Source organism: Schistocerca nitens, chromosome 2 (genome assembly GCF_023898315.1).
Source record: "Schistocerca nitens isolate TAMUIC-IGC-003100 chromosome 2, iqSchNite1.1, whole genome shotgun sequence".
In the NCBI taxonomy this organism is placed as follows: Eukaryota; Metazoa; Arthropoda; class Insecta; order Orthoptera; family Acrididae; genus Schistocerca; species Schistocerca nitens.
Window position 1 is genome coordinate 319,994,463 of NC_064615.1, and position 12,383 is coordinate 320,006,845.

The following is a 12,383-nucleotide window of genomic DNA, read 5'->3' on the forward strand; positions in this document are numbered from 1 at the left end:
TGGATATAGAAAATCCGGTCTTTTCACATGGCCAATTATGTGTGGCGTGTTCTTGCGTTGGAAAACCGTCAAGTTTATTCATTTATACTCCACAGGAATTGACTAAAAATATTGTTCATCAACTCACATTAGGACAAAATTAAAGAAACATTATTGATTATAACATATTGATTTTAGAAAAATTGATGTTATTTCACAGTAAAGAATAATGAAATTATTATATTATTTGTCTTTCATGTCATACTTTGTTTAATATCCTAATCGCTTGACATATGATGCAGGACAACTTCTGTCGGGTCCGCTAGTATATACATATATTGGGGCAATAAAAGATGCAGATAAGCTACAATGCATAGAGATTAATATAAAAATTTCACTTCAGCACTTCTCCTAAAAGTTTATATTGCTAAATATAGTACTTAACACATCCAATCAATGATTTTGTTGAAAATATCTGCAGCTTGCTTATTGCCTGGTACATGATTGATGGCCGTTTCTTGAATTTTCTCAAAGATGTAGTGCACACAAACACTAATATACATTGTCCTCTTGTGTCAGTTTACTGGCATTTACATTATCATAAAGAAGAATAAGAACACTCTCTAGGGCTGAAATTTCTTGATAGAGCTTGGATAGCCATCTTTCTTCTCTTACCACTTCTCTGGCAGCCAAATATTCTGACTCAATTGTTGACAGTGATATGCACCATTTCCACTTAGTTGCCCAGGAAACTGCTCCTCTGCAGAACCTTGCAATCACTCCACTAACTGAGCATCAAGTTGCTGAATCACTGGCATAATCAGCAACACCATGTATCTCCAATCTTCCGTTTGAATGGCTAGCATTAAACTTTATATGCAACGACACTGAACATTTTACATACTTTAGAATCATTTTTACCAAAGACCAGTGATTTTCTTGCAGGTTCTCTAAAAACTTAGACATATAACTCGCTACAAATGCTGTATGGGTCTTTGTACCAACAGCTAAATACATAAGATAGCCAAATGCTTCTCTATATGGAACATTAGATGGTCTATCATTGATCAACTCATCTGACTGTAGATACTACTCAACTGGAGCTGGCACAGGTTTTGTCTCTGTCATATTAAACTATTGAAGAATGTCTCTAGTATAACTTTCTTGATTAATCTCTATTTATAAATTCTCATAACATATAATATTAATATTTAAGAAATATCCTACTGGATAAACAGTAATATTAAACTTATCCTAAATTTTCCTTAGGAAAACTTCAAGGGCCTTCATCTTACTTGCAGATATTAAACCATCATCGATGTGCAGGACTACCACCAACTTGTCATTGCAGTCTTCTCCATAGAACAGACACAAATCTCCCTTACTTTCTACAATCCGAACATCCATTAGGACGTCTTTGATCCATTGGTTCCAGCATCTTGAAGATTGTTTTCGTCCATATAAACGTTTATGAAGCTTGCGCAAACCATCAGTCTCATCATTAAATCCCCCAAGCTACTCTATAAACAGGGTGAATCACCTAAACCTAGCATCACAAATAGTGCATAAATGGAAAGTGCTGTTGATGTGCAGTTTTTGCAGAATGGATTGGTAGTAATAGCTTCATATTGTTTGACAATCAACAGTTTGTAATAACACTTAGAAAGCGTATTTTTTGTGCAAACATACACTTTTTAAATGGAACAATGCCTAGTGACATTAACAATCTAAATATAGGGTGAATTAGAATGTGGTTGGTGTTTGTTGCAGGATCTCAGAGCAAGTCGTTTATGAGGTAGTATATTTTGAAACATTCCCATACTGTCACCTGTGCAAAACCTTTGGTAGCACACACTAAAGAACAACACAAATGCGTAAACTAGTTATGTGAATTCTGACCAGTAACAAGAAAACTGACCATCACAGATTGTATTCAAAATGACCACCAGTACCAGTAATACATGCTTCCAGCCTGGTATGGAACGACTGCAGCACACATGCTAGCATTTCAGCAGTGGTGTACAAGCAAGCTACAGTAATATGTCATCGCATGCCAGTGGTTGTAGTTGGTACATCCTTGTAGGAAGTGTCTTTCAGCATTCCCCACAGAAAAAAAGTATACAGGCATCAAATTGAGGGGACAGGTCCCATGTGTCCAATCAAGCGATTTGGAAACAATTCATGGAGACATTTTGTAGTAATTCGTGCATGATGGGCTTGACAGTCATCATGTTGGTACAGTTGGTTCCTCCTAGTTTGCAGAGGAATGTTTTTTAGCAGCCATGGAAGATGGTCTGTTAGGAGGCTGTGATACTTGTGACTTTCAGTGTTCTGTCTATGAGAAATGATGTCTCACTATCCCACATACCACACCACATGTTTACACTCCACAGATGCTGCAGTTCCACCTGACCATGCCAATGGAGATTGTCAATAGACCAATAGTGCATGTTTCGAAGGTTTACCTGATCATGAGTGGTAACTGTGGCTTCATCACTAAATAAGATATATTACACATCTAGAGTATCCTGTCTTAATGCCCATGTACAATAGCTAACAATATTCTCATAATCGTATCATGCAGCTCTTGATGCACAGAGATGTGATAAGGATGGAGCCTATGTCTGTGGAAAATGTGTAGGAGATTTGCCTGACTCATGTCACTACCTCATGCAATTGCAAAGGAGCTAACAGGTGGGTCAACTGCAACAGCAATAAGGACATTAATTTCCCCCTCTCCTGTTGTCAACTGATTCCTTCTGTAATATGTTGTCTGGGTGTTATACTACCACTTTCACAGAACTGATAGAAGAGTTTGTTAAATAATTGCCAAGTTGGTCGACGTCTACTGGAATATCTTGCTGCATACACCATACAAGAACGAACTGTGTTCTTCCTACACTCTCCATACACCATGAACATGATGGCTTCTTCTGCATTGGTTGATTCTATTGTCCACTCACAAGCAACTGCTTGGACTGTCACTCACTAACTGACTAAAAAGTCGCAATGCACTCAAGAAACACTCAAGCACACTCTAAGCAAACATAACAACATCGTACCAAGCAGCTTAGCAGGTTGAATGAGATAAACAAGTGTCACCGTGGGAGCCTTTCAAATTCCGATATCTCGTAAAAGACTTGCAGTTGAATCCAGCAACAAACACCAATGACATTCTAACTTTCCCTACTATTAGCTTGTTGATGTCAATAGGAATTATTCCATTTAAACACGTATGTCTAACAAAAAATACAATTTCTAAGTATTATTACAATGTGCATAATGGCTAACAATACAAGCCTGTGACTACCAATGCATACTGTGAAAACTGCAAATCAATAGCATGTTCCATTTCCACAATATCTGTGGTGCAAGTTGTAGATGATTCGCCCTACATATATATCTCTTCTCTTAAGAAACCACTCAAAAAAGCAGCTTTTACATCGAATTGTGGTACTAGGAGCAACACTCAAAATTGCCCTAATTATATTGTATGTAGCAAGAGGATTAAATGTTTCATTATAGTCAATACCTTCTTGTTGACTAAATCCATGAACAACTAGTCGTTCTTTGTAGTGATCAATTTTATCATCACCCTTGCACTTAATCCTATAAACCCAATGGTTTGTAATAGGCTTACGATCTGGTGACAGAGGTTCCAAAGTCAGTGTACATTTTTCTCCAACAAAGCCATTTCTTCCTCAATTAGTACTCTCCAGTGTTAATGTTCTACAGAATTAGTAGCCTCTATATAATGCTTAGGCTCATTTATTTTGGGGAGCATCATTTCAATGATATGGTCTGGTTTCTTCAGTTGTTGCCTACATGTCAATTCTCTTTCACTAGAACTTGCTTCTGCAGGTTTTTTAAACACGCCTGCATCATCCTCATGATGACTACTCATCGCCCGTTTCACATTGAAATAATATCATTGTCCTTCCTGTATTCTCAGGTTCAAAACATCATCCTTACTCTAAATAATGCTGTTTTCTGATTCAAACCACACTCAAAATCCATCAACACCATCAGAATAACCGAAAAAGATTCCTGGTTTTCAGTTGTAAACGATATATTTCGCTTTTCCTTTAGAATATGAAAAAACTCTTTGCCCCAAAATTATGAAGTTAATTCAGCTGTATTGTGTTTCCAGTGAATACATTATAGGTTGTTCTGCCGTTCACACGACTTGTACCAGTTCTATTTAACACATAAGCAACTGTGTTTATTACTTTTGCCAACAAAAACTTAGCAGACTGTGAGCTAGCAACATGATTTGAGCCAGTTCAGCCACAGTTCTGTTGGTAAGCTCAACACTTCCATTCTGCTCTGGATTGTAAAGATTTATGATGACGAGTTGTATACAATTCAATTTCGTCACATCTTTGATTATTATCAAATTTCTGTCCGACATCACACTGAAATGCTTCTGGTAGCTGGCCACAAGAAGTCGTAACACTGCACACCATTTTCACAATCTTCTCTGGAGCCTCCGATTTCTGCTTGAGAAAATATATCATGCATAATCTTGGAAAATCACAAATAAAGCAGAGAAAGTATACTGCTCCTCCCATGATTTACACTGCACAGTTCCACACAGATCAGCATGAACCATTTTTCCAAGTTGTGTGGCACACTGCTGTCATGACTGAAAACTGCTCCGATGCTGCTTCCCCTTAATATATGCCTCACAAAATTCTTCCCCAAAGGATTCAACTTTACCACCACTTTGTTTCAGGAATTACTGGACATGACGTTTGCTCAGATAACCCAAACATTCATGCAAAATTTACAGAGATTCCCTTAACGCAAGATTTACATCAGGATTACTAAAAAAAACTAAACTCCATAAAGGCCCTAACGGCACTGACCGGCCGCCGTGTCATCCTCAGCCCACAGGCGTCACCGGATGCAGATATAGAAGGCATGTGGTCAGCACACCGCTCTCCTGGCTGTATGTCAGTTTCTGAGACTGGAGGCGCTACTTCTCAATCAAGTAGCTCCTCAGTTTGCCTCAAAGGGCTGAATGCACCGTGCTTGCCAACAGTGCTAGGCAGACTGGATAGTCACCCATCCAAGTGCTAGCCCAGCCCGACGCTACTTCTCAATAAGTAGCTCCTCAGTTTGTCTCACAAGTGCTGAGTGCACCCTGCTTGCCAACAGTGCTCGGCAGACTGGATGGTCACCCATCCAAATGCTATCCCAGCCCGATAGCGCTTAACTCGGTAATCTGGCGGCAACCGATGTTACCAATGCGCAAGGCCTTTCGCACATCAGGATTATGAGAACGAATTTGTTTTGTTGCTCGAATCAATATCTTCAATAAGTTGTCACAGAGTATGTCACACACTTTTACAACCCCATCGTTTCGGAATTTACTCTTGTCTTTCAGCGAATAAAAATCTAAGCCATTATAATTAGCAGATGATACAGAAAAGATATTTCTTCGCCCTTTTGGAGTATTCAAAACATTATCCATATGGCATAACTTCCATTCTCCATCGACAAAAGCTTCAAAATAAATAGTCCCTCTCCCTAGTGCATTCGCAAATGAATCATTGCCCATACATGTCTGCAGTGGTTTTGCAAACTTAGTAAACGATGTGTACCACTTAGCTTTCTTGGCCATGTGATTCGTCGCTCCACGATTATCAATCCACGAGTCGTCTTCCAATTCCGCACTCATTACTTCACCAATGAAAGTCTGGTCAGGTAGTTCATTTTGGCTGACGACAGTCTTTTTTTTGTATCTGACATTTAGACAATCGAAAAATTTCAGCTTATTTTTGTTTGTCGACTTTTCGACATTTTTGCCAGTGATGTGACTGCATATTCTGTTTCTCTATTGTCATGCTTTTGTAGCGAACAGTGCAACTAACTCATCTCGTTTCTCCCTCCGATAAGCGCGACGACTTTCATCAGATATTAATACATCCATTAAATGTTTTAAATCTTGCCCACCATGACTGTCGTAGACTTTCATAATTGTCAGACAGTGTGTCAAGTAATCGCACTATTAATGATGCATAATCAGGTTTCACAGTTGAGTTGCAGCATTTGAAGAAGTTTTCAAAACGAGCGAGTGTGTCACCCTGTCATCATCACCAGAACTCATCTGAAGTTAGTTAGATACGTATTCCATGGATCATTTATTTTGCATAACAGATCGGAATGGTATGGAATAAGTCATTTTCCATTCACATTGCTAAATAATTTGTACAAGCTTACATTCTGAAATATATATATTTCTCTCTCTGGGTGTGTGTAAAACAAAAAGGAAAAAGACATACAAATGTTAATTAGTAAATCCTACCCGCAACCTCATACACATTACAGTGATAGAAATTCTCCTATGGCAACAAACTGAAGACCTTTGACAGAACAGAATAACCAGGTTGCTTTGTTTTCTGATCAAACACTGTATGCAGCTTAATGTCCCACGTATCTCACGCACTCTCAAACGCAACCAACAATGCCATGATTTCTCCTTCAACAGTTCTGACAATAATGCGCTACACGATTAGTTTAGTCCCACGTTTTTAGCGTGGCATTAAACACATCTATTTGTGCTGATGTATCCGTTGGCAAAGTCACCAATTTTTCTATGTCGCTAATATACACTTCATAAGAGCCGTCTCAGGCTTGTAATAATTTTTGTACTGCAGACTTCCATATGGTCGAATTTTCAGGCCCACACAGTGCTCAATACCACCGTAATCAATTGCAGCCCTGTAAAACAGTTCACATTTACAGCTGCAAAAGTTCTATACATGAATGTGTAGCAGTTGTTTACGTACACACAGTACGAACCGTGTGTATCCTACAACAGACGCTAAGGTGCTACAAAATTACAGTACCCAGTTTCTTTCTTCGTTGACGGACTGGGCCAATAATCTGCTGCAGAAACTTAAAGAAAAAAGGGTCCAACACACACACACACGCACAACATGGTTGCTACAACAAGAGAGATATATTTTAGGGCAGCAGCAAAAAACAGACATGCTACACTACATATGGATATAAATATTTCACTTCAACAATATTTTTTACGTTCCAGTTTCCTTTTTATTGACGTTTGTACGGTAGAACGATCTACACATTAATTTTAGATGGTGTAAATATTAGTACTTATTCATTCTCATTTATCGTGCTCCAAGACTCTGTCATCAAGAATCTCGAGGGCCATGAAATGAGTCAAGATATATGTTAAAGAGGGTGCCTTCAGACTATTTATGATTCCAAAACCATCTTCTCTAATCCAATAAATTTGTTTAAAGGTCGCTCCTGGCTTTGTCGGGTATACTTCGTATCATTTTGTAGTTAAATTCTATCCTGATTCACAATCTACAGCGCAAGCAACGAAATTCTTAAGTGATATGCTGATTGAATACGTCTAGGCTTCAATTATATTGCTGAGTGAGTTCGTTGTGTTGAACTCTTGAATATTTTCTTTCGAATCTAGATATTTCCAGCACCGTAAATTAGTGAACGCATGAAATCAGCCACTTTAGCTATAATCGATATGTATTGATCGATTATAAACATCGATTTTGCATGACCTATATCACATTTTCAATAGTTTTGTTTGATGTGTGGTATTACTTCTGAAGTAGTTACTATTACGACGTTGTAATTGTCGTAGAATTGCTATTTTACGAATGTAAATATAAATTCACTTCATTATTAACAGCCAATCCGATGCACTTCCTTTTTGGTGAATATAGTTTAAAGTCTCCTGGTATGTGTTAAGCCATCTGTCAAGATCGTCTTCAGCTGTCAAAACTGTCAAAGTAGCCGTGTTTGTTATTATACTGACCAGCTGTGTGTACGACTGAAGTTGGTTAGTATCACACTAGGCGCTACAATATACCAGTGAGTGAAGAACGCAAAAACAAAGTTGTAAATGCTATGCGAGAAATAATAATACGTACAGTGATTAAAGAACACACTGCTAAAACTTTAGTGGTATATACCATTGCTATTCTTAATTGAATGCGATTTCTTGTAATCAATATCCAAAAGTAATAGTAATTACCATGTCACCACTCTTTTATAACCACTTTTAAAGGTGCGAGACCTGCGTGCTATTTCAATGTACCGTGACACACATCGCACAAGAAGGCTTGTGACAATGGTAGAAACACATTGTGAGGATTCGGCGATCTCCATTACGATAAAGCAGCAATGAAAAAGTATTGTTGAACCAATACAATTCCTAAAACAAGTTATGGTCTGAAAATTAAGTTCAACAATTCCAGCATAATGTGAGAAAATGAATTTTACCTCTCAACACACACACATTCCTTAATCCTTGACTTATACACGCATTTATTAGATATTTTATAACTGCTGACGGTCATTTGAATGTTGTGAAACAGCCACGGATTATCATTTGGTTTAGTGAGGGCGAAAAGAACTGGAAATTGTGGACACACTAAAGAACACAATAATATGTACTGAGTGGTGAAAGAGAAGAGAGAACGGGCGGACTCATGCTTAAATTATGCGTTAGTCGTACAACAACGATAAATGTGTAGTAACAAAGGTGTTATGTTGTACGTCATATGTTCGGTATAGACACTACTTACTACACAAATGCCCCATATATCCGCATGGGTGAAGAATTTGCTTGCATGTGAACAAGTACATATGTCGAATATAAAATGTATTCTCGTGTCATTTACGTCTGTTGTGACATCTGAAGGCAAAGAAACACAAAGACAATGTTGTTGCAATGTGCAAAGTAACTCCTATCCTATGGAGAAATGAAAGAAAAGAAAAACTACCTGAGGCATGTAGGATATCAGTTCCCTATCCAAATAATTTCGTTCAGTTTATGTAATTTGACAATTTCTGTAACACCCTCTTAATTCAGCCTAATTTGTGGTTGGACTCCTATAACTATTATGAAAACCGCTTTCTAAACTGAGGGTTCACATCATCATTTTGACTGGTGCTATAGAACTAAAAGAACCAAATTAATTCATAATATTTATTTACTATCCAACTTTAAGTATTTAAATGCAAGTGGTTTCATCGTTTTGTGTGCATACATGTTTTTTATGTAGTCATCATGTGTAACTGTGGAATCCCTTAAAATATGGAAGAGATTGAGTATAAACATAGAAAGGGAACTTAGCCACTTGCAGCACATTAGTATAATGGACAATAACTGAAACAAACACTATATTTTGGAACTAGACGTTCAGCTATCTGGCAAAAGAGAGAAGTGAAATGGAATGGAAGTATATTGACTTCCCTGTCATTCCTCCCAGTTCTCTTTTATGTGATCCAAGATCATATTTGACTTTTGTAACTAGTCCTTGTATAGCCAATTTTCTCCAGCCCTATCCTCTTCATTGGTGGATGAAGGACTCCTTAGTTTTTTTTTTTTTTTTTTTAAATTTAGTGTTAACTGTTATATACTCTTATTTATTACTCTGAGTAAGTAGTAAGACAAAGAAATTGTCTGCCGTGGTTTTTGACATAATGACTGGAAGAGAAATATGGTAGCCCAAATATTTATTCAGTCCATTTAGCTGTGGCTTACCAATACATTCTGACAAATAACTTTGTGATTTTTTGATTGATTTATTTATTTGTTTATTCATCCATAGAACAATATATATTGTATGGATGTCATCAAATGTTTGATGTATTGCTGTATCAGTTGATTGCAGAAACTGGCTGTAAATGGCAATATGAAAATTGCCCTGGTTGTGATCTAGCAATTGGCCAATGTTTGGTTTTATTTTGATGCTTCGTTTACAACGGCTTCTACAGCTTAACATACAGTGTATTACCTCTGAGAAAGGAAAGCTAACTATACCCAGATTGAACCCACGTGGTGGATTAATGACTGTTGGCTGGTACTTTGGCCAGACTGAGTGTGGTGTTCGGGTAGCTTCTCATACCCATTTAAGCAAGTACTGGTCTAGTCCTCAATTTCTGTCTCAGAAAACACAATACACAAACAGCAAAGTACCAAATGATATACACAGAACAAACTTTACGCAATCCATGGACAAATGGCACACATGACTTCCCTCCCCCATGTTAGTTGTACTTGGCTATAGGGATGGCATCTAGCTATAAAGTTATAATAGATAAATTTGCCAAATCGTGGAAACAGGGATCCCCCATTTAATGGGATAAATATTAAGAAAGCAAGAGAGATTTAGATGTTACATTTAGGAAATTATTCTCTTTGAGACAGTTTTAAAAATCATGATTTTAAAATCTTATGAGGCTATTATCTTAGTAAGAGATTATCATCTTCTCAGTGGAGTTGAAATATTGTATTTCACTTAATAAGTACAGGTTATCTCGAGAAAGACAATGATGGTAAAGTTTGTTTTAAGAATTGGACGTAACTACTCAAGTTGTCTAGCATGAGTACAATGTAGCAGAATTAAAATGAGCAATAAAATTAATTAAATTATATTAACAATACCTTGACAACAATAAGTAATATAAAACAATTTGATACTTTGTGTTGCATATTAAATACTCTTCCCTGATATTCTCATTTGATCCTGATATGCACACTGTCTTGACTTCTGATGCTGTTAAATGATTTTTCACAGTTGTTTTTCGTTGCTTCCTTTTTCATAGATCCTTCAGTTCATAATTTCTTCTTCCACTTCCTATCCAGTATTAGGCCAACTGGCCTGTTATGGTCTCAGTCCATCTCCTTATCTCCTTGCTGGTTCTCCTACATCTCTCCTATAGATTAGTATCTGAGGGTTTTTTTTTTTTTTTTTTTTTTTTTTTTTTTTTTTTTTTTTTTGTGATCCATCAGTCTTTATCCGTAGTACATGGTCTTTTCCAAAATGTTCTTTACTGTGCTGAGAACTGATTTTAGTTTGAGATCCTTAAGAACATCATCAGATCTTTTGCTGTACCTTAGTGTTTAGATGTGATTTTTTCTGAACCACATGTCAGTGCTCAGTAGTCTCCATTTGCTGTCTCTACAGACTGTCCAAGCTTTGCTGCCAGACAAGAGGCTAGATTTGACCAGTGTTTTGTAGATTTTGGATTTGAAGTGTGCTGAAGATGTTATTTATTAGTCCTGTGACTTTTGTGCAGTTTGTGATTTCGTGTTTCATATAATTTTCCCGAATGATGCTGAGATTTGAATTTGATACTTTTTTGAGGATTGTTGTAGTGGCACTGAAATAATATTACACAATAAAACACACCTTTCATATATTTTCTTTACAGCATTTTATCTTACACTACATACATGTCAGCTTATAAGCCCCATTTTTAGTGTTGTACAAAAGCTGAAACTTAGGTTGTCTAAAATAAAAATTTGTGGGTAGGCAAACAATATGTTTTCTTTTGCAATAATTACAGTGTTTCTCCAAGAACCTACAGTCAAGTCATTTAAAATGAAATAGTTATTCTTTCAATGTCTCTGTGAAATAACAAAGCTTGAAATTCTGTTCTGCAGCAGCTGCTGCCAGTGAGACTGATTCTCACGTAGTAATCCACAAGTCTAATCAGTGAAGATGTGCCTTCAGTGTGTGTGTGTGGGGGGGGGGGGGGGGGGGGGATATCCTGCAGCTTACTAACAGGCAAATTCTGAACATGATGTGCAGCATTACTCAAGGGACCTGAGTTGTTGCTACACATTTGGATTCTCCCACCCCACACCTGTTTACTTGCTGGAGGTGAGGATATGCTCTCCAATACATTCTTCCATCCTGAAAGTCTCATGGACTTAATTTCTGTTAACTTATCCACTCTTTCTCTTTTCTTTATTACACATATTATTATATATGCTTTACCCTGCAGCTTCATCTGCATTCATGTATGTCACATATAATGCGCACAGCTCTTGGTCTATCTCCTCCTCTCCTCTCTCTCTGCCTATTGTCTCCTCGCCTCCCTATCTGTCCCTCTCATCCTCCCACCTCTCTCTGTCCATTCCCTCCCCTCTTTCTTTCCATCTCTATTCATCTCCTCCTTCCCCTTCCTCCCTCCTGCCCCCTATCTCCCTATTCATCCCCTCCTGACCCCCCTCTCTCCTCTGCTCCTCTATGCATTTCATCTCCCCCCCCCCTCCCCCCAGGCATGCTCATCTCCACATACATCCACTGCAAAAGAGACAAGTAATGCAGACTGGTATTACTCCTACGACATGCCTCCCATGCTGCACAGTCTATATACCAAGGGCTTGGAAACTGTTTTTATCCAATGACATGTAAGTTGCCATCAAAGCAGACAGATGCTACTTCAACAAATCACACCTGCTGTGCTGGGAAACCTACACTTCGAGGGCTGGAAAACTGTTTCTTGCATCTGACTAGTAGGCTGCCCTGCATAGTAGGTCGATAAGGCCGTTGATGCTATTCCCATACAACACACCTGTCATGCAGGACAACCTATACAGCAGAGGCTTT

The 12,383-nt window shown here is 37.9% G+C and overlaps 1 protein-coding gene across 2 annotated transcripts in view; it reads left to right on the forward strand.

Annotated features, from left to right (window-relative positions):
* The first annotated feature begins 7,579 nt into the window (after positions 1-7,579).
* Positions 7,580-12,383, forward strand: part of LOC126234387 (uncharacterized) — a 62,864-nt gene continuing 58,060 nt past the window's right edge. For both annotated transcript variants that reach the window (XM_049943073.1, XM_049943074.1), the window contains exon 1: positions 7,580-7,816. The gene's annotated coding sequence lies outside the window, so the exon portion shown is untranslated. The remainder of the gene's footprint in view (positions 7,817-12,383) is intronic.